The sequence below is a fragment of the Cynocephalus volans genome, chromosome 6 (genome assembly GCF_027409185.1).
Source record: "Cynocephalus volans isolate mCynVol1 chromosome 6, mCynVol1.pri, whole genome shotgun sequence".
Lineage (NCBI taxonomy): Eukaryota > Metazoa > Chordata > Mammalia > Dermoptera > Cynocephalidae > Cynocephalus > Cynocephalus volans.
This window is the reverse complement of record NC_084465.1, coordinates 147,655,701-147,678,841: the sequence shown is the minus strand read 5'-3', so window position 1 is coordinate 147,678,841 and position 23,141 is coordinate 147,655,701. Positions and strand designations below refer to the sequence as shown.

General features: G+C 43.3%; 1 long non-coding RNA gene across 1 annotated transcript in view; it reads right to left on the bottom strand.

The window, feature by feature from the left end:
• Window positions 1-2,628: 2,628 nt before the first annotated feature.
• The window catches only part of LOC134379635 (uncharacterized), a 54,622-nt gene continuing 34,109 nt past the window's right edge, over window positions 2,629-23,141 (bottom strand). The window contains exons 2-3 of the long non-coding RNA XR_010023814.1: window positions 5,916-5,997; window positions 2,629-2,657 (exon numbers count right to left, since the gene is read on the bottom strand). This is a non-coding gene — a long non-coding RNA (uncharacterized LOC134379635). The remainder of the gene's footprint in view (window positions 2,658-5,915; window positions 5,998-23,141) is intronic.

Below are 23,141 nucleotides of genomic sequence, written 5' to 3'. Positions count from 1 at the left end.
CAGCCGTCTCCTCTTCATTGGGACAGTTTCCTAGACTTTCCTTGTTTTGGTGACCTTGACAGTTTTGAGGAATACACGTCCAGTATTTTAAAGAATGCCTTTTAACTTGGGTTTGTGTGATGTTTTTCTCATGGTTAGATGGAGATTATCAGTTTTGAGGAGGAAATCCACAACAGTAAAATGCCATTCTCATCACATCATGTCAAGAGCACACACTATGAACATGATCGTGTTGACCTTGACAACTTGGTTAAGGTGGTGTTTATTGGGTTTCTCCACCATAAAGTTATTCTCCTGGCCCCCTTTCCCTACTGTAGTCTTTGGAAGGAAGTCACTATGTACAGCTCACCCGTAAGGGATGTGGAGTTATGCTCCATCTCCTCAACAAGGGAGTCTCTACATAAATTGTTAGGAATTTTTCAGCATGGAAGATTTGTCTATTTTTCTTCATTTATTTATTTATTTGATCATTAATGTATATCATTATGGACTCGTGGATATTTATGCTATACTCTGTATAAATATATACAAATAACACCATGTTAGTTATTTTCTTGTTCAAATTACTCAGCTTTGGCCATTGGGAACTCTTTCAATTAGTTCCAGTGTCTCTTTAATGTGCCCCCATTGCTCTGTGCATGTGTTCTGTTCATTCATTTGTTTGTTTGTTTGGGGGGGTTGTTTATTTGGTTTGTTTTGATTTTTAAGCTCATCCTTGCTTTCTGGCACTATAAAATGCTTTAAGCTCATCTTGCATATTCCCTGTTCCAGACCTAGAAAGAGACCTGGGTGCCTTCTATCGGAGGATGGTATTAGAAACCAATATCTGAGTGCTGCATGTGTTTGTTGTTCCTTCCAGCAGACAGAGCAAAGAAATACGTGCATGTGCACTAACCAGTGCCTGTCACCACCTGTATCGAAATTAAGCTAAACATGAGTTCACACTGATGCCTAAAATCCAACAATGAGAAGCCTGGCTCCCACCACCTGCCATACATTTATTTTGTTGTTCAATTCTGGTATACCTGTCTAGTGGATTTAGAATTGTTAAACCCTATCCCCATGGAAGATAGCTTTACCAACTACAGTACAATGCTTATGAGCAGTTTCTTTTGCTTTTGGCTTTACAGTCTCTATTCATTTCCCAAGTGACTCGGTCAGCATCTTTTCTCCCCGCCCCTCCAATGAGGGTATGTCACACATCTGTAATACAGTTAGATTATTTTGTCACACTCTGCATTCCATCCTGAGATCCTCTAACCTCCTAAATGATTTTTTTAAATTTGCATATATTAAGGTTAGTGCTTTGTGCTGTAGACTTCTATGTGTTTGACAAATGCATAGTGTAATATATCCAGCCTTACAGAATAGTTTCACCATCCTAAAAAATTTCCTGTGCTTTACCTATTCCACCCTCTCCCTATATTTTTGTGGGTTTTTTTTTTTCCATTTTCAAGTAAGCAGATATTTTAGATGAATACCAAATAATGACATATATGTAATTAGAAACCAATGTAATTTTTAATTGCCTTCCATAAAATTTATAATAAATAAAAGATTTTAAAAATAACATTATTATAGAATATGTTTATTTTTTACCATACATACCTTATGTCCCATATTAGATAAAATGATTTACAGACCAAAACCTCTTCCTTGAGATCTTTGTGCCCTTTCAGTGTACACATAGCTAAATTCCAGAAATATCACTAGTTTAGAAGAGGTCAAGGCCTGGCCATGCCCACTAAAAGATCAATACCATGGCAAGTGGCAGGGTCCATGTTTAAACATGTGTCCAGCTTTTCACTGCTGCCTTTCAGAACTTTCATAAATCTGGTGGCTCAATAACTTAGGATCTTCTGTTGCCATGTAACCAACTTTTGCCCCACCCCATGTTTTAAAAAGTCTGAATCATGTTTATTTACCAACTCAAAGTTTTGCAACAAAGGCATTATTATGCCCACTCTGCAGCCGAGATTGGAGTGAAATGCAAAGGATCATTTATTTACCCCATGCTTGTAGTCAGTCACTATTTTTCATCGACTACAGTTTTACGATCTCAAGAGCAAATCTCACAGTGGTAAAACTTTTATGACTTACATTAATTCAGTGTCCTCGGCTGTCATGTTTCTCAACTTGCTGTCAAGCCACAGAAATATCTTTTTAGGATATTTCTAAGGGAAGCAGTGTGGAGACTTATCAAGCAAAATTTATAGCAACACTTTCTGAGAAACTGGAGCAGGTGGCTTCTGACACACACATGCACGCATGCGTGCGTGCACACACACAGAGTCTTGCATGTAACAGGATAGGAAATGCGTCCTTTGGGAAGGCAGCCACATCACAAGAACGTGCTTTTGTATGTACCATATGATTCCCAGGCTTGAATTTCCTCTTTTGGTCTCACTTCAGGCTCCATTGGGATGCGACCAGGAAAAGCATAGTGAGGAAGGTAGGAAAGTCGGAGGGAGGGAAGGAGAAAGTGGGTAGGAAGAAGGGAGGCAAGGAGGAAAAAAGAGAAAGGAAAGAAGGGAGGAAGCAAAGAGAGACAAAATGAGAGGGACGGGGAAAGAGGAAGACTATTTCTTAAGCACTTACCATGTTTCCAGTCATGGGCTAGTTGCTTCACGTCCATTTTTCTCCCTGATTCCCCATGGCTACACAACAAGGAGGATGACCAAAGTGACACCCGTGATGCCAAACAAGGGAGAGAAAAAAATTAATGGAGAAAATCCAGAGGAGTGAAGCAGTCAGAAGCAAGACCTCATTAGACAGCAAATTGTTTCTCCCAGTGTGATTGATTTGTTGTTGGTGTGGTTGTTGTTTAACCTCAGTAAAATCTTTTGCCTCCAACCTACCCTCCTCTGATCAGAGATAATAAATGTGTAACTTCATTTTTGTGTTATTAGTCACTAACCCAAACAATACTCAGGGCCCTGGGCAGGCTCTTTTGCCTTCATGGGCCCTCCCTCTATTAAAAATGAAATTAAAATAATATTTTATGACTATGTTGGTATATAGACGAACATATAAATATTACATATTGAAACATCTTCTCTTCTGATTTTGAAAGAAAGTAAAACATTTTCGTGAGTTCCTGAAAGTATTGTGGGCCCTAGACACTGTCTCCACTTGGCTTAACGAATCAGTCATCCCTGAAGACACCCTTTGTCAACTGATGGGTATGGTTTGCACATGTCACCACATGATCACAACTAAGTCTGATTCCTGACGTGGAGGATCAATGCTCTGTGTGACCAGGGGGTCAACTTGGTACTGCTAAGTGCCAGTGGTTGAATTCAACTGATCTTTATCCGCAAGGTCTTTGCTTAACTATCACCTGAAAGTACGTGTACATTTATTCCGTAGTTGACAAAAGCAGCACTCATGTGGCTGAAGAGGGAATGAGTTTACCCAGAACTTTTGCACATGGTTACTGCAGCCCAGCTCTACCCCGTGCATGTTTCTGCCTGTAGAAGCAGTTGCCTGGAGTGGAACAAAGTGACCTAGAATAGATAAGGTATCAAGGAACAGAGACTGGTCATTCTTTCCTCTGCGAAGATTCTGCGGGTGTGGGCATTAAAAAAAAAAAAAAAAAAAAAGATAAGGCAAGATAAGATGAAAGAAAAAGAAAATGCTAAATTCTTTCTTTCTCTTCTTGAGAATTAAATACCGTCCCTACAGTCTTTCACAATTCTTAGTATTTGATATTATGACAGTCTTTGGAATAAAATAAGGCATTTATTTATCAAATTGATCTATCATCAAAATGTAGTGTTTATATTTTTGTAAAATCAAATTACTAGAGAAATTCACAAAAGAACTTTAGGATGAATTATTTTTTTAAGTAATGAACAGCCTGTAATGGAGCTTTTCTGTAGGCTGGGGGAGTGAACCGGACAGTTTGCAGCAAGTTCCCGTGAAAATAGATATGCTAGGGAGGTACAGCAGAAAAGACATTTATTTTGCATTTGAGTTGCATTTTTCTAGATACTTCTCCCAGACCTTTGCACGACTCATGCCTCATCTTTGAGACCTGAGCTCAATATTCCCCCCTAGAAAGAGAAATTGGTTGACCACCCTAGAGTTCTTTATGTCACTTTACTTTTATTTCCTGATGATACATGTGTCATCTGAAATTATTTAGATAATTGTTGATTGGTGATTAGTTCACTTGTTTGTTATTTATCTTCCACCACCAGAACAAGCTCCACAAGAGCAGACCACATGCACGAGTATGTTTTGCTCACCGCTGAATTTTCAGTGTCTAGAATTATGCTGGCACATATGTGTTGAACAAATGATTGAATAAATGAATGAACTCAAAGATCCTTCCAGAGAATGCTGGCAACAGACATCTGAAAATTTCTGGGAAGGAATGAGGAGCAGTATACTGGATCCCAGAGTGTTAGAGCCACAGGGTCCTGGACGGTCACCTGACCCCACTCACGCATTTCAGAGATGAACACAATGCAGTGGCCTTGAGATAAGACACGCCGTGGCAGAATCACTCAGAGGCTCAGAGTGCCCCAGCTGCTTCCAATTCCTGAGGCAGTCTCCAAACCACAATTTTAAAATAAAGGCATATGAAAATCAAACAGGGTACCAACCAAAGTCGTCTTCTCTAAGATAAATCGGTCTGTCTACTCTCACGCAGCTGATATTAACCAAGGCAAGACCATCTGAACACCAAAACCAAATACGCACTCTCTCTTTTTAAGTTTTCAGCCCAAACCAGTGATCACCTCTCTCTCATTTCCTCTCTCGGTTTCCCCCTGTCCCTTACTCAAGGATGGTAAAAAGGAAAAGAACTAAAATTTATTGAGTTGACCATGTCTCGGGCATTTCCCTAAGTGTTTTACATTCCTCATCTGTTATCCCCATTTTATAGAAGGGGAATTTAGGCTTAAAGACATGAGATAATTTGCCTGAGGTTACACAGCTAATCATAGTGGAGTTTGGGTACCATCTCAGGTTGTCTGACAGCAAAACCTGGACTAAAGATTTTTTTAAACAATTTTTAAAGTAGATAGCACATTCACAGTGTTCAAAATTCAAAAACCATATATAGATTTGCTACAAAAACTCCCTCCTACCCAGAGCTACCCAGTTTCCCTCCCCAGAGGCAAACAATATAATAAGTTTCTTGAAGATCTTTCTAGAGATATTTTATGCACATACAAGTCAACAGAGGTGTGTACGTGTGCATGTGTCTGTGTGTATTCTTTTGTAAACTTTTTTTCTGTGGAAAATGCTGAGCATATACAAAAGTAGACAGAATCCTCTAAGGGAGCCCCATGTTCCCATCACCTGCTTCCAGTAGTATCAATTCAAGAACAATCTTGTTTCATGAACATCCCACTGACCCCTCCCAGACATCATAGTATTTCATCTATAAATATTTCTGTGTGTATATTGAAAAGATAAAGACTTTAACAACATAACCAAAATGTAATAATCACCCCTTAAAATTAACAAGAATTTGTTCAGTACAGACCAACATCACATATCCAGTCAGGATACAAATTTCCCATTGCCTCATAAATGTCATTTTTTTTTTTTACAGCTTATTTGAATTAGGATTTGAATAAGGTCCATGGATTGCAGTAGTTGATAGGTCTTTCAAGTCTCTTTTAATCTATAGTTCTTTCTCTACTTCTCTTCTTTTTTATCTCTTGCAATTTATTTGTTGAAGAAATCAATGTATTTGTCCTACAGAATTTCTAAGAGTTTGGATTTTGTTGACTTGTATGTGAACAGTAGCATGAAACACACTATTTTGCACTTTGCTATCTTCACTTCACAAAATTCATTAACTCATTCAACAGATTTTTATTGGGAACCTAACACTGTCCTACACATTGAGGATATAAAAGGAAACAAAACAAACACACAAGCAAAGAAAAAATCCTCACCTTCATGGAATTTCCATTTTAGTGGCTGTCTCCAAGCCTTGGCATTACAAACAATGCAGCATTTTGCATGGAAAGGTGAATTCTGTAAGGTAAATTTCTGGGAGTAAATTAACAGCTCAGAACATAGTGCATTTCTAATTTTGACATATACAGTTTCAGTCCAGTTAAGCCATATCCATTTCCAAGCCCAGCAGCAACGTGGGGGAAGCCAGCTTCCCTCATGCCCCCACCAAGGCAAGGTTAAGGCTTTAGGACTTTTCCTATTTGATAGCTAAAAAGATGTTATCGGTGCAGTTTTCCTTTGCATTTATCTCATGATATTAGGCATACATTTCATATTTAAAATACATTTTAATTTCCTTTTCTGCCAATTTATCATTTTCCCATTTTTCTGTGGGCCTTTCTTTGGACTTTGCCTTCTCAATTTTGTAGGTGTTCATTAGAGGGATAAGCCCTTTGTCCATGACTCACAGATATTTTCCCTCAGCTTATTATTTCCCTTTTGCTTTGGGTATAGTGATTTTTTACCGTTTAAAAAAATTTGATTTTTAAAAAGTGTCGTCAAATTTATTAATTTTCTCTCTTATGGCTTCTGAGGTTTGTGTCAGAGTTAAATAAAGCTTGGGTCTTTAGTCACCAGTTTATTTCACTGGCCAAGATTGCCTGAGTTAATCCACTGTTATAAATAACCACAGAGTCTCTTAACACAACAAATCTAAGTTCTTGCTCACACCATATGTCCAATACAGACCAACTGAGCTTACACTCACTCAAAGACCCAGACTTCAGGGACCACTGTGACATGTGTGTCTGCCATTGATGTGTCAGGAGAAGGGGTTGTGGCAAATTGCACAGCAGCACTTGAAGACTTTCACTCACATTTTGTTGGCCAAAGTTTTATTCACCACCTGAGCTCAAGGTGATGGGCAGTGCAATCTCAAGTGTGCCCAGAAGGAGAATGGGCCCAGGTGGGAACAACCTGCATGACTGCCACAGGGTCCTCCTTTCCTTGCTTGAGTCAAGGTGAAGAACTGCTTTTCTGCTAATTCTAATTCTATGACCTTCCCTAGCACATCTGCAAGCACAGCAGTGCAATACAGAACCACATACTAGAATACCTCGAGTTGAATGTCTTCCTAAATTTACTCCCCACTGTAACTGTTGAGGGTGGGATATCCTGTTATGGTAATTGAAAGGTGGGGACTTTGAGAGGTGGTTAGATTGTAGGGCCATGCCATAGTGAATGGATTAATAAGTCATGTATTTGCTTTGCAGGGCTTTAAAAGGAGAGTGAATAAGGAGGTTAGTGTCTCTCTCTGCTCTGCCATTTTTGCGATGTGATACCCTGCCATCACTGTCACCACCACTAAGACCTTTACCAACTGTGTTCCCTGGACTTTGGACTTCCCAGCTTCAGAAACTGTAAGTAACAAATTTTGTTTTCTTACAAGTTACCCAGTTCTATGCATTTTGTCATAAGCAACAGAAATGGACTAATACATAGAAGGTCTCTCTGATGGGCTGCATTGCCAATTTGAGAGTCTGGATGAAGCAGATGTTCAGAGAGAGGCAGCACTTATTCAACCACAGAACATCACGGCCTCCAATGTCCCAGTCTTTGGCATAAGAACCGTTGTTCTCTAAGCACAAGGAGGCTTCAGCCTTCCCACTTCAGGAGCCAAGATGACACTGTTACCCACTGGCTACTTGAGCTTTTTTGGGTGCAACATCTGGAACAAATGCATAATTTAATGTTGGTCACTTTTACATAAAAATAAATAGTCTGCATCCTACAGACCCAGTGAAAGGTGCTGTTTGTTTAGACAGTGGATTTTTTGCAGATTTTGCAAAGCCAATGGAACTTGGAACTTTCAACATAAACAATGAGGAAACTAAAATAAACCCTTATGGAGCATAAGAGATAGGAACATTTTCTTCAGCATGAATCATGAGCTAATTATTGTTCCTAAAAATATAAACTAAATTAATTTATGCCCAGTCAGCAGCTAGTGAATAGGGGGAACCCAGTACCTGCCTTGTGTTCAGATACAGAATATATGGAGACAAGAGATGTGTGCGATTTTTCTGCTTGCTAGAATGTAATCTCTCACAAGTTACTTCTATGGGGGTTCCTTTTGAGGACATATACGTAAGCAATAAGAGAAACAGGGATCTCTTGGGAACCTAAGAATAGAAACCAGCATACACCCAGACTTGGATGGAACTAAAACCGCATCCAAAGCATGTCCAGGAACTCGCTCAGTAGCAGGAGTGGGTTCTACATAAAAGAAGTACAGGGGAGGAGCAGGGTTCTGAGAGTTGGTGCTAGTGCCTCGGTGGGATAAGCAGCAGTGGGGATCTCCTTCGTACCCTGGGATGGAATGCTAACATTCACAATGTGCAGTGGTAAAGGGGCTCATTGAAGTACCAGCCATCTTTGGGGGATCCAAGCCACATGCTCACTGAAGAGACACTGATGATAGGGACAGAAATGTTAGAAGACAGCTTCTTACCTTAGATAATTGTGCCACAATACAGAAAAATCACTGTTTTGGATTAGCCAGTTTAAAGAAAATTTAAAAAATTAAAAAGCAACTGTGATCAATTGTATTATTTATTCCCAATATTTGCTGTTCCTCTCTGCTAGGCTCATCTTTAGGAGGCCTCTCCCCAGGGGCCTGCGTGGTAGGAGGAGTATATATCTTGCTCCTTGAGGTCAAGGTTCACCATGTGGCTTTCTTTGTCTGATGGAATTCATACCATGTCTGAGCAGATGTTTTAAGAGCCATTGCATGATTCTGCCATTGCTTTGTTCCCTCTGCCACAAGACTAAGATAGAGGCTGCCCCTTCAGCCTGTATCACAGAACAAAAAATCAAGAGTGAAAGCTGACCCCTGCCAGTATGTATATATATGGGCAAGAAATAAACATTTGATGTTGTTGTCAGGCTCTAGGATTTTGAAGGCCATTTATTATTGCAACATAATTTAGCTTAAGCTGATGGATACAGATACTGGGACCAGAAATGTGGTGCTAATCTAGCAAAAATCCTAAAATATGTAACATGTTGCCTGCAACAAGTTGTTGCCTGCAACAAGAAAAATGGACCAAGTGAACTTGTGGCTTTACTTAAGAAAAACAAAATATTGGTAGCACGAGTTTGCTTCTATTGCCAGCATATGACAAGAAAATAAAAGAAAGATATTATCTCCAAAAAGGATTTCCAGTTTGAAAGCAAAATTGGAAGGGAAATATAGGAAATCCAGATATTCCAAAAATTACAAAATCAGAATTAGGGGTAAAGAGGATGACAGAATAAGGAGAGCTGAGGAATGCTGTTTGAGAGACAATCGATCTCTAAATTCCATCATTTGCTCCATACCCTTGGGCCACCACTCCTTCCTCACTTCTCTAGAGAGGATAAAACAGAAGGTCATGTGACTGAGGGATGCCAGTCACAGAGACAGGTACAGGCACAGTTTGTATGCTGAATGCCTACTGCACAGATACCCTAGCCATTTTCTGCCACTCATCTCCCAAAGCACTGGTGACCAGCCCCTTCTTCTCTAGCCAGGAGACTAAAAGATTCTCCAGAGAATTTTAACAGCCAAAGAGGAAACATCTTAACAGATAGTGACATTAGATATCCTCCAACAAATGGTCCTCCTACATCACACTATAGTGTGAAAATCAACAAGTCCCAGTCATGAACTCAGAACTTGCAATTACCCTTGTATTCCTCAACTCTTAAATTGTGCAGAACAAGGATTACCAGACAGCTGAGAAGAGTGAAACAAACAAATGGAAACAAATCAACTTGAAGAAAATAGCGACCATTCAGTGAGAGGAAAACATATCTATATAATAAAAACTTTTAAAAATATAAAAATTTATGTTATATAGAATTAATATTCTTTTTATTAAAACCTATCATTATATAACATATATAATTAGTATTCTCAGAGACTTAAGAGAAATGTTTGCATCTGTGATATAAGAATGAGGTTTTTTGGAAAAGGATCATTCAGATACTCAGAAATCAAAAAAGAGATCTTAGAATTTCAAAATACGATTGCAGAAAAAACAACAACAAACTCAATAGAACAGTTCAAAGTTAAATTTGGGGAAATCTCTCAGAGAGTAGTCAAAAAACATGAAAAGTAAAAAATAGATAGTGAAAATAATAAAATTAGAGGACCAGTCCAGATGGTCCAACAGTGATATTTAATAGGAATTTCAGAAGGATATTAGAGAAAACGAGGTGAGGAAATCATCAATGAAGTGATTCAAGAAAATTCTCAGAACTGAAGAAATTGAGTGGCCAGACTGAGGGAGCCCACCAAGATTCATACCAAAGTACATCATGTGAAATGTTAAGTCCTGGAACCATTAGACGATCCTACAAGTCACCAGAGAGTAAAACACAGGTCGCACATAGGACCAATAATATTCATGGCTTTAGACTTCTTAAGAGAGACACAAGAAGAAGGAAGATATACTAAAGAAAAGTGATGTTTGACCTATTATTCTATATCCAGCAAAACTATTAATTGAGTATGAGAGTAAAGTAATTTTAAGATATGGAAAGCCTCAAAAAACGTATTTCATATATTCTTTCTGAGGAATCTACTACAGGAAGCACTCTAACAAAATGAAAGCGTAAACCAAGAAAAAAGAGGCATGGAACACACATGGGAAATCCAACAAAGAGAGGAAAAGGGCATCTCTGCTATGATGAAAGGAGGCCCCAAGATGACCAGACAGAGGGAACATTGTTCAGATGAAAGCACTGTCCTCCAGAGATGTGCCAAGGGGGTCATGAGCAAAATCTCCACTGCCATTACTTTTAACTATGGTCAGCATGGCCAGGTGAGGTTATCAACTGATCTTGTCCATATACTGATAAGGTTTCTTCTTTCTCCTCCATGACCTACTGCTTGTATGAGCCGAGGATCGTCATTTCACCCCACAAGAATGTTCTTCTTTGACCTCCTCCTGGGAGCTGGAGGAAGGTTGTAGGAGTTTAAACCTAGGAAGTTCTGAGCAGCCTATTTGCCTGCCTGTGTTACTGCCGGACCCAGAACGTGTTCTATGACCAGCAGGGTGTGACTACCTGTTTCCAGGTTTCAGCAATGGCCTTGCCCCTGACCTTCCTGAAAGAAGTGCTTTCTATACATCCAGAGAATCCAAATCCAGGGATTCAGTAGAACTTATCTTCTCTCAGGAACCTAGTGGTAGTTTGCTTTTTTATGATAGTTAAGTTTGCTACTCAGTCAAAACTGAGCAATGTTTTTGTTACAGGGATTCATTTTCTTCTTCTAGCTGTGCATAATTGTTTATGTTCTATTATTTGTGAAACATTTTACAAAAAATGATTCTTTTAATTTAAAAAAGAGTCAAGTCTCAATGAATGATTTAAAAAACAAAAAAGACTGAGGAAGCTCTGTGTACTGACATGGAATGATATCCAAGGTACTTTGTCAGGTGAGAGAAAAGGGGACAGAATGGGATGTTTATGAGACAATGATTGAGTAGAGAAGTCAAAAAAAGGTACATCCCCCACACATATTTGCCTGTGTGCACATAGAAATGCCCATGGAAGGATACATCAGGAACTGATAACACCAAATTTGAAACTGGGTACCTGAAGAGCGGAGACAAAGAATTCTCACATTCTAGCCTTTTATAGTTTTGAATTTTGAAGCACTTTAAAGTCTTACTTACTCAGAAAACTTTTTTATCAAAAAAAAAAAAAAAAAAAGAAGTGCCTGGCAACATGGAACCAAATGTTATAGAAGATATGGACTCATTTACTACTGATAGGAGGGCAAATTGGTAAACCTCCTTGGAAAGCAATTTGGAAATATCTCATAAGTCTGGACCGGCAACTACAGCCCTAGGAAAATTTCTTTCACATGTGCCCCAGGAAACATACACAAGAATGCTCAGAACAGCCCTGTACATGATACCTGCAGTGGATTGAATGTCCCCCAAACTCACTGAAGCTTCATCTCACTGTAACTGTTGAGTGTGGGAAATCGTATTATGACCATTGAAAGGTGGAGGCCTGAAGAGGTGATTAGGTTGTGAGGACCATGCCCTTCGTGAATGAATTGATCCATTTGATGGCTTAATGGTGGCCGTGGGTGTGATTCTGATGGCTTTAAAAGGACAGCATGTGAGAAGCTCTCTCTCTGCTCAACCCATCTGCCATCACGCAATGTGACACCCTTCCTTGCTGAAGTCACCACCCACCAAAGAAGGCTCTTGCCAGATGTGATCCCTGGACTTTGGACTTCCCAGCTTCCTGGGAATAAGCAATAAATATTGTTTCTTTACAAATTACCCAGTTTCGAGTATGTGTGTTATAAACAACAGAAACAGACTCATACGATAACCAAAAAAGGAAGAAAAAAGGGTAGCAACCTAAAAGTTCCCCAAGAGGAGAATGTATTTAAAGAAATCTAAAGAAATTGTGGTTGATCCTACAGCAGTGGAATTGAATCAACATATAAAAATCACAAATAAAATGTGGGAAGGAAGCAAGTAGCAAAGGGTATGTACTATTTGATGTGTGCTGTTCCGACCTGAACAAGTTCTCTATGTCCATGCACGTAGTAAAGTCTGATGAGCATGACAGTGACAGAGACAAAATTAAGGTAGTGGTTCCCTCCAGGAGGGAAGTGAGAAATAAACTATGGGAAACGTATGTAGGGGCTTCCGCTGTGTGTGTCCTGCTTCATTTCTGAAGCTGGGGTATGGGTCCATCTGCTTTATTTTGTTACTCGAGCTGACTTCCTGATTATCTGTTATACTTGAAGTAAATAAAATTGCCACCAAAATCACCTGGAATATAGTATCTCACTCAGTCTAAATAGGATTATAATCACAAAAGAATAACAGAAAAGTACATTCCAACAAGTCTAATCTTTCATTGTCTATCACTTCACATTCCAGGTCTGGAATTTTTGTTAAGTTGGGTCTTGCTAGATTCTCTTTAACAGAAAAATGTAGGAATAAAAATGTCCTGGAGTTTTGCAATTAAGTCATCAAATGTTTAGAGTTAGGGATAATTTTGTTAATTGCATAGTCCAAGCCCCTCATTTTTATAGGCAAAATGGAGGCTCAGAATGGCAAGGGACCTTCCTAAGGTCATCAGACAGAGAAAGTCCTTGATGGGACCACAGTCTTCTGGCCCCTGGCCTGGTGCTTTCTCCTGCATGGCATATTCTTATCAGAGAAGAAAGTGTCCAGTTCTTGGACCAAAGCATTAACCAGGCTCAAGTTTGGGCAGCACCCCAGTGGTCTGCCTGGCCAATCACAAGAACAGGATTTCCTGGATGGGGCCGACCAAAGAGCAGAGCGTGTGAATCGTAGCTATAGTGCAGCTACACACCCAGAGGTGCACTCTGTTAATCATCCTGCCAGACCACCCATCTGAAATGGTGTGAGGCTCCATGAGTCCAGGGAGAGGCAGGAAAGTTTTGTGGGGCCTGTCTAGGAAGCGTTCTGGCCTTGTGTCTGAGCCTTGAACAGCAGCATGGGGCGTAGAAAGTAGGAGCACTGCATTAGTCCTTGCTCTGCTACTTACTAATCTAGGCTCAGACTAGTTCGTTCCTTCTCTAGTCCTCTCGTCATCAGAATAATGAGAATCATAACAGTGTGATCTCATCTCATACAGTTGCTATGGAATTACTTATTTCAAATTACGTGTATGCATACAACGTCTAAGATACAGTAAGTGCTTAATGGTGGGTGCTATTATCATTGTCCTTTCAGGAGAGAAAGGTCACAAGTTTTCAGAGCCTAAAAACAAAGCTGCTCTGGGCCAGACAGCAAAAACTCAGTTCTCACTGGGCCCCTGCCCTTCCACTACATGACGCAAGCCTGAGGTCACCTACGCCTCTCCCAGTTTGCAGAAGCAGTGCATGTGGATTTATGTCTCCCATCTTCACAGCCCAGCTTTCATGGAGACCAGGAGAGAGGCTGACGACATAAAATCAAGCTGCTGTCCCTTAAACCCCACGTAGGTCACCTTCAGTGGCTGGGGACACCCTGAGCAGGTGTTTACAATGTCCTCAGCCAATAGACCCAGCAATCGATGAACCAGGTAATGACTCCTCTTCACTCAGGCAGTCACATGCCCAGGGTACCCAGCATTTCACACTGGGCCCTGTGGGGACTCCAGTGACATTCAGGGAAGAGTAATGAAAGAAAAGAAAGAATCAAATCCAAACAGCAGGCAAAAAGTTGGGTGGTCTTCAGAAGATGAAGGGACCATCAAAGCCCCCAGGGTAAAAAAGAACTGTCCCAGCCTTTGAGCCTTTGAGAGCACTGGGTGGGTTTTGAGTCCTCCGGCCACAGACCTTTCTACTGCCCCTTCTCTGCCTGCCTCATGAGGACCACCTCCTGCTCAGAGCCCTGAGCATCGTCCTCCCCACTTCTCCTCTCTGTGGCCCAGTGCTCTTTGGTGTCTGGATTTTCAGTCATTCCAAGTCCCCCTAAAGGATGGAGTTTCTGTTCTCAGATTGGATTTCCTGAACTGGGAGATTAAACTTGATTAGTAACTTGATCCTAACAGGACAGGACATTTCTTTATGTGGGAATACTACCCAAGATGGTCTGAAAAGTGAAAACATCAGGTTTGATGGAAAGGAAAGCCGTGCGTGTGCACACCCTGTGCGGTGGCAGCCTGCACACGCTTACTTTCTCAGAAGGAAACATTCTTGCCACGGGGTGGCCTTTGGGACTTATACTCCTTTAGCTGTGGCTTCTGGCATTTTGGGGCAACCTTGCGGGTCTCCTATTTTCCACCATCTCCCTGCCGGCTGCTGGCCCGTCCTCCCAGGAGCAGCCCAAGAACATCGCTCTTCCCTGATCCCCTGAGCCACTGCATGTGGCTGACTTGCAGCTGGTTCCTCCTCCCCTCCCCTCCCCCCGACCCCCAGTGGCAAGCTGCACATGCTGCCTCTGCAGCTGGCACTGCCACTGCACTGGAGCCCCTGAGATGCCATCTTCACTGTTCTCCCACCTGGGTGGGGAACCATCTCTCTTCTCTGTGTTAGGTCCCACTGGCAGGGCTGAGCACAGCTGATCTGGAACAGCTTGGCCGTGTACTCACTGCCCCTGCTCCAGGGGCGACTTGACCATGCACCGAGTTGGACTGGGAGGCCAACTGAGGCCGAACAGCAAGCTGAGCTCACAGCCTCATCACTCACACCCCCATGCCACCCTTGCCTTTGTCGTTGAGTCAAACTTTCTCATGCCAGACTCCGTCTTTCCTCAGGATAGGTTTCCTCCTAGGAGGTGTCACAATCAGTCATTAAAAAAAGGGTTTGGGAAGACCTCCCTTACCACATGACCCCTTGAAAGGGCTAAACCTTCACCTGGGCTCCAGCTGAACCCCCAGTACAGGTGCATGTAGAGGGAGGGGCCACAGCACAGGCTCCCCACTTGGTTTATGAATCAGGGTCAAGACGATGCCATGCATGCCCCTCCACTGCCCAGGGGAGCTAGGTGTTTTCCACCTCTGTCCAGAGTGTCCAGAATATCTGCAGGGCTAGTGGTTTCTGATGAGCAATTCAGTCCCCCAGGAGACTACTGCATGAGCAGAGTCTAGGTCTGCATTCTGGAAGCTTGGGGTTAAGGGATTTATAGGGCCACTGAATGGGACCTTTGGACAATGCAGAATTGTCCTGCGGGCCTGGGGCTCTGGGCAGGGCTTCCTGCTTCCCAAGCCAGGCTTTGGTATTGACTGTATTTTGTTGGACAACATGGGAAGCAATAAACCCTCTCTTTGCCTTTTTTGGAGAAAAAGAAATCAGGTTTATGTTCTTGGGAAAGACGTGGTGGAGAACATGCTTTTCATTATGTTACACAGAGGCAGATGAATATCGGGTCAGGCCTGGACCTCTGCAGCTGAGGCTTTAGTGCTGCCTGGTGCACTCCACTTTCCCAGGAATTTGACACTGTAAGACTCAGGACATGGGAATGAAAGACTTGGAGAACCCCATTTCAGTTCTCCCATCGGCTTTTTTCTTCCTTTCCCCTTTAACCTCTCCCCACCTCAGCCCTGCCATTTCTGTTTCCCATTGTCCCAGCTGTCCAGTTTCTGGCCCCATCTCCAGAGCCCTGGGGCTCCAGCGCCCCGGCCCCATCTGTGCCAGGGCTGCCCAGAAGGCAGACAGATCAGAGGTCTCCCCTTGCACGTCAAGGGACGCCTTCACCATCTGCTTTCAATGAAGTGTGGGTTTTGGTGCATATTATGGAAACAGAAACGGAAAAACCATCGGGGTCCCTCCTGCAAAAACAATCATTACCCACTGAAATGAGCTCTCAGGAACTTCCGGGTGGACTGCACATCACTATTAATGAAGAAGAATTCAGACAGGAATTCTGGCAGGGCTGGATATTTAGAAGGGGAAAAAAGAAATGGAATGTTTTGACTCACCCAGTGGTTAACAGAGCAAACACAACAGTCCTCCAGCCAAGACTGTGGAACCTGACACCCGCCTGGTTTCTCTCTGACTCAAGAATGTGGCTGGCAGGGCTGCTGTACTGGGGAAGTGGGCTGAGTGGCCAGAGCAACACCCAGCACACACCCACCCGAGTGGCAGCAGAGGCTAGAGATGCCACGGAGCCCCAGTCAGTGATGGGACCTCCAAGTCGGCCCCATCCTGGGCCTTCCTAGAGGGATTTGCTGCCGTTTGCTTCAGCCCCATTCAACCCACATGCTGAGGAGCTGCAGTGTGCAAGACAGAAGCCTCAACAGGTCTACAGTGTAGCAAGCAAGAAAAGGAAGCATCGAGAACCATGCCTGTGTGTACTGGGCACTCAGCAAGGATCAGGGATGAAAAGAGGACAGAGGGGACCCCAGAGAAGAGCCAGCACAGATGTGCATACTGTGTGCAATTGCAGGTCTGGAGCATGGTGTGTGTGCGTGCGTGTGTGTATGCATGTGTATGTGTGTGTTCATGTGTGTGTGTGTTCGTGCGTGTATGTGTGAAAACCGCAACTTCCCTCCTCTCGCGGATGCCTGGAATCTACACTTACAGACCCGTTCCCTTCTTCCCTCTTCAGACACATTATCCTGGAGGAAATAACGCTTCATGCTTTATCAGTAAGAGGAGGTCTTGATGGGAGGAAAAGGCAGAAAACATGAGCGCTGAGTACCGCCACAGGGCTGCAGCAGCACGAAGGACAAAGGTGGTCAGGAAGAGATGAGGTTTGCCTGGCTTCCCAGTTCTGCTGGGGTGACCCACATTTGGGTCCTGACCTTTGTGCAGTTAGGGAGAGGGAACGAGCCCAGGAAGAAGGTGGCCTCCCTCATCCCAGAGACCACAAATTCCATGTCAATGATTTTCAGGGAAAGTCCTCTGTTGTTAGGTGGCTGGCTTTCCAAATCTGGAGTCCTCAGACGGGTCCGCTTTTGACCTCCATCTCCCAATACCGTACTTCCCACCGGTTGGCATCTCACGCGTCCAGTGCTTTACTGTTCTCAACGTGGCGCTCCATCACGCCTCTCACTGACCCTCAAACACCCTGGTCACATGGTCATTTTCACCCGCAGGTTAAATAGAGCAAGTGAGGCACAGAAATGAGTCTGAGGGGGGAGGCTGAGAACCTATACCTCAAACCCTCCCCAACCCCAGCTCCTAAGCTCCACCAGTGACTGCAGAGCATGCCACACCCGCAGGCACATCGCCCCCTCTCAGAACCCTGCATGCAGTAAGAAGCCACATTCGGCTTCCTGGGAGTGAGTCATCAAGATGCAACAGTGTAGCAGCAGTGACTATTATCTATGAGACTCCGGCTTACAGGACAGATGGCCCTCAGAAACTTCAAGGCCAGCTTAGTGAACACACTCTCTTCGGGTAGGTGCACACTTCAGCTCAGCAACTGCAATGTTACAGCAAAGAGCTCCTCATTTCCCCAGGCAGAGAGAAGGTGCCGAGGGCTGTGAAAGAGTGCCACTCTTCCCCTCCTGGTGGAGGACAGGGACTGCTTGTCCTCCTGGTGGGAGGGCTGTTTATTTACTCAGCTCTCTGGATAGCTCCCTGACAACATTGGAGCAGTAGGCTTAAGTAAACCCGAGCACGGTGTGTGCACGTGCTGGGATACACAGGCAGCCTGTCTCACCCAGGTCTCTCCTCAGCTCAGAGCCACCGTGCAAGTTCCACAGCAGCAGGAGGGCCAGGGTTCCTGGAATCCCCTTTGCCATGCACCGATCCCAAGCCAACCCAGCAAAGCAGGAGACACTGAAAACCAAATAGCGAGCTCAGACAGATCACCACCTGGGCAGCAACGCACCACTTGATTTGTTAGATAACAATAAGTTAAATAGTCACTCATCACACACTGCTCATTCTTTAGTCTATTACTGAGGATTTGCTATGGAATTTACTGTTATTTTGTTGCCTAGATACTAGATTATTGTAAGCAGGGACGATTCTTTCCAATTTTTAACATACATTCCCATATAGTTCATTGAAAATGTTGGCACTCATTAGGCCATCTGGATATGATAATTTTGGATAGGTGGAAGGATGGTGTGATTTGTCCAAAGCTATACTGGGAACTTCAGAAATTTAAAAGACCAGGCTACATCTTTGCCAAAAGTTCCTTCCTACCTTAGGACATTTCACTTAACTGGTTCACACCCCCGGACACTGTTTGGCAACTCTGCTTCGACTGGAATTAAGGGTCCGCTGAGCTAACTGAGCCAAGTGCCGTCTATGAGTCTGATCGGTTACTCATGTGGTTGGTACTGACAAGACAGGGTTAGTTTATTTTGGTTCAGTGATCTGGCCGTCCATTGTTCAGCAGCCACAAATTATGACCCACAGAGGAAGAGAATTAACTTATGTACAATGCTATGAGCAGCTAACACCTAAATAGGGGTTACTGTGAGTCACATATTATTCTATGCACTTTGCAAATGTTAACTCATTTAATCCTCAGAATGATTGGATGAGGTACGTTCTATTGTTATCCCCCTTGTACAGATAAGGAAACCAAGGCACAGAGAGGTAAGCAATTTACAAAGTCACAGATGGTTAGCTGGTCCACATACAGACCCAAGACTCAGTTCCTGTCTCGTCTTCTCCATTAATTGCCAGCCATGATTATTCATGAATTCTGGTCAATTAGTGGAGCTGATTTGCCATGGCTGAATTTGTGCTGCCACCATGAGGAGGGGACATCACAGTCCAGCTGGATCAGTGAGAACTCAGGAACCACAGAGAGGGAAGGAACAAGCAGCAAAGAGGTGGGCCTCTGTCCAGTCCCCATAGCCCCCAGCAGTGACCTGGGGCAAGGAGCCAGGTCAAGGGTGGAGCAGGACTTGCCTATGGACTGTGGTGCATAAACTGAGGTACAGGGCCTGAGCTCAGAGTCCAAGAGCCAAAGCGAAACAGAAGGCCAGGCTGACCCTCTGGCTGGGTCATCTGCCCAAAAGGATTGGATGGTCAGAGGAATGCAGATGTGAGAGGGGGATGGAAACTATGGGTCCACAGTGGAGGCAGAGCTCAGAAGAGGTGGGGACAGACACAGGACAAATTCTCAGAGCCTACTGAACACTCTAAGCAGCTTCTCAGGAGAGACCTTTAGGTGGGTGTGTCTCTGGGGCTCAGGTGGAGGTGGAGGTTCTGTTCCTCATATCCCTGGCTTGGTCAAGTCCAGTACTGAAATTGAGACGTGGTCTTGTTACTGTTATATTCTGTGAGGACATCACCAGAACACAGGAATCCCAGTTCATCCCACCCTACACTGAAGCTCAGAGAAGCAGGATCAGACAGTGGGTAGAAGGAAAGCCTTTGGAAGCAGATAAACCTGGGCTCAGACTTTGGCTCCACTGATTATTAGCGATGTGACCTTGGGCAAATTAATAATCTCCTTCTAAGCCTGTCTTCTCAGCTATAAAATAGGAATAATAATAAAACACATAACTCAAGAGGTTAATGTTGTTAAATGAGGTAGGGGGTGCAGGAGGCTTTGCACAATGGTTGACCTATAATAAATATGCAACAAATGATACCTCTTCCTGTTGTGATCATCAGTGCTAGGAAGAGCAAAAGTTCTTGACCGGAAGGTGGCGAGGAGGGGACAGGGCTGAGGTAAGATAATCACTCTAATTGTTTGTGGGACTCTCTTTTCTTCCCCATAATTCTAACTAAATGGGTATCAGCTCTTCAAAAGATCATCCCCTTTCCCTTACCTTTAGAATTCAGAACTTCCCCTGAACCCTGAGCAGTTTCAGCTCTTTGCAAGGCATGACTTAAGCTTCCAGCTTTTAAAGCACCAGGCCAAAGTCTGAGTTTATGTGTTTGGACAAATCTCCCACCATCTGAATAGGTGCCTCCAGCTTTATGAAGGGATGTAGGCCCCATAGTCACCCACCAAGACCTCGAAGCCCTTGAACCCCAGTGGAGCTGTGCACCTCCTCACCCCAGGCAGCCCAGCCTTCTCCAAGGATGGCTTTCTGTGCCATCAAGGAACATCTCTGATGCCCGGGACAGCTGGACATTGGCCTCCATCTCTCCCCCGCCCCCTCAGTGAGGCATGAATGACTTCAGGATACATCAGTTCACAAAGGAAAATATGAAGGGAGCCTGATTTTCCCAGCTGCCTGAGAGGGAAAGGAAGCTGGGCCCTGTGAATCATACAATGCCATCGAAACAATTCCAGGAACTGTCCAAAGGAAGTGACTAAAATAGCCCAGTGGATCACCCCATGCTGATGGCAGAAAGAAAATGGAAGCTGCTATCTCTCCAGCACAAGGAGAGGGGACATTTAAAAAAAGAAAGAAAGTTTCTCCACAGCAGGGGAAACCGTCCTGTAAATATTTACTAAAATGGAGTTGTCCCTTACCTCCCAGGCCCAGGAAGGAAAAGTTGGTGGAGGGGGAGGAGGTGCAGGTCTTGGTGCTGGGGGCCAGCTACCCCTTGCCAGGCAACTGCCAGACACGCACTCATCCCCGGCTCTGCGTAGTAGGTTGTGGATGGCTTGGTGTGGGCCACACTGAGACTAGTCACACCATGGAAATCAGCAAGCACTGCCAGTTAGGGCTTCTCTCCTCCACCCCTCAGAGATGATATGTCAACATTTACCAGCACACGACTGGGCAGGAAGGGACATCCCAGCTGGTGGGAGGACTCATGGTGGGTTGGGGCTTGGATATGGATGCAGAGAAAGCAGAACCTGGGGCCCAGGCTGTTGTGGCCCTCCCAGCAGGACAGGACCTTGTTTGCAGAGAAGTTTGAATCTAGATGCTAACTCTTGAGGTCTTTTCCCTTTCCCTCTGCTCTAACAGAATCCATTCTGAAAATCCATCTCCAAAGTGAAAGAATTTTAAAGTCTTCAAGATCCAGTAACTGAACACAGAACCCAGGAGAGGATAAACAGTCGTCTGTTATCATACTCATTATCCTTGGTTTCAAAGGGCTCAAACATGTTTACAAAGAGAACACGAGAGTTCTCTGTGTTTATTTTAAAGTATGGACTTTAATAAACAGTCTTAAAAAAGAAAAAACCCCAAATAACACACGGGGGAAACAACCTTCTTTCTTTGTTTTATGCATCAGTCAAAACAGAACACTCCCCTTGGCTTCAGCTTAAATGAGTTTTGTTTTTTCACAAAAGTTCACCGTTTATAAAAGACATACACTTTATAGACTTTGATCTCCCCACTGGCACAGCTTGAGGTTGGTTCAAAGTTCTATAGAGTTAAACACAACCACATGTGACTGGGGAGGCTCAGATGTACCAAGTCGGCAAGATCAGGACGGGAAACTTCAGAGGTGGGCAGTGCCAAGATCAAGGGCGCGCCCTCACTCCCAGAAGACCTCAGCCGAATGCTCTCTTCTGCTGGCCCACTCCTGGTTCGCTGGCACTTTCATTAGCATGGAGAATTGGGCAAACATGACACAGGTCCCAACTGTCTCTCGGCAGCCAGGAGAATGCCAGCTGAGCTGGCTCCATGTCCGCCTTACTCTTTCCAATCTGCTGTGATTTTGAACACCTTGAAGGAATGCAAATCTTGGCAAATTTAAAAAAAAAGGTAAAAACCTATACCCCTCAGTGACAAGAAGACAAAAGTACAGGCATTTTAAATCTGTGTGTGTTCATGTGCACATAGATACATAGGTAAGTAGGTAGATGATAGGGACAGATTAAAGATAGACAGATAAATTCCATCCTGATTCCATTCTTTCTGCAAGAAAATTCACTTTCCAATATCCTTTTCTGCAGATGCCTACCTGGCAGCCTTTGTCGTCTTCTTCCATGCTAACAGAGCCCTGGTTAAATTCCAGTGTCCATCTCTCCTCCTGAGGACCCAGGGTGAAACCTGATTGCTCTATGCCAATCCTGGTGGCCCCAGTCCCCTTGCTTGGAAGGAGACAATTTCTAGTCAATGAGATATGATGAGTGGTTACTTTGGGAACTACCAAAGGGGAAAGGCTGTCCTTCCCCAAATAAAGGGACATTTAAAAAGCCTCTCTCTTTTCTGTCTCCACGATGTCTGAAGCTGCTGCAGCTGTTTTAAAACCATGAGGGCAGCTAGCTAAAGGGTGAAGAGCAGGAAGATGGAGAAAACCAGGGACTTCAGCAACATGGTTAAACCACTGAATTCACCAGCTATTAAACTGACCTCATTCTGGACTTCCTCTTAGGGAAGAAATAAATTCTCTTATTATTTAATTTTTTTTTTTTTTGGTAACAGCTTTATCAAAATATGATTCACATACCATACAATTAACTTATTTAAAGCGTATATTCCAGTTGCTTTTAGAATATTCCAGAGTTGTGCAACCATCACCATAAATCATTTTTAGAACATTTTTACCACCTTCAAAAGAAACCCCATATTCCATTTAGCTATCATCCAACCACCCCCCAATCCTCCCATTCACCCCAACTCTAAAAGCCACGAATTTCTGTTTATAAAATTGTCTATTCTGGATATTTCATGTAAATCGAATCATACAATAAATTGGTGTTTTGTGACTGGCTTCTTTTACTTAGCATAGTATTTTCAAGGCTCATCCATATTGTGGCATATATCAGCACTTTTTCCTTTCTCTAGCTGAATTATATTCCATTGTATGGATAGACCACATTTTTCTTCTTCACTCATTATTTGATAGACATTTAGGTTGTTTCTATCTTTTGACTATCATGAATAATGCTGCTCTGAACATTCAGTACAAGTTTTTGTGTGGTCATATT